Genomic DNA, 241 nt, shown 5'->3' with positions numbered 1-241 from the left:
AAAAAATAGCCACCACCACTTGTTTTCTAATGAGAGAGGAATATGAAATTCCTCTCTCATTATGGAAACACAACATTTGGAAGCACAGCTTGGCAGCAGAGATACCAGACGTTTTTTTCAACCTTACCCTGACCCCAGTAATTGAGTACACTAGGTGTCCACATCCTTGTTTGCGTTGCATTCATTACTTCTGGTCCTTTCCCCATCAATGGGAGGTAGGCTGGGGCTTAACAGATGAATG

Source organism: Propithecus coquereli, unplaced genomic scaffold (assembly GCF_000956105.1).
Source record: "Propithecus coquereli isolate 6110/MARCELLA unplaced genomic scaffold, Pcoq_1.0 Scaffold3289, whole genome shotgun sequence".
Lineage (NCBI taxonomy): Eukaryota > Metazoa > Chordata > Mammalia > Primates > Indriidae > Propithecus > Propithecus coquereli.
This window is presented reverse-complemented; position numbering follows the sequence as displayed.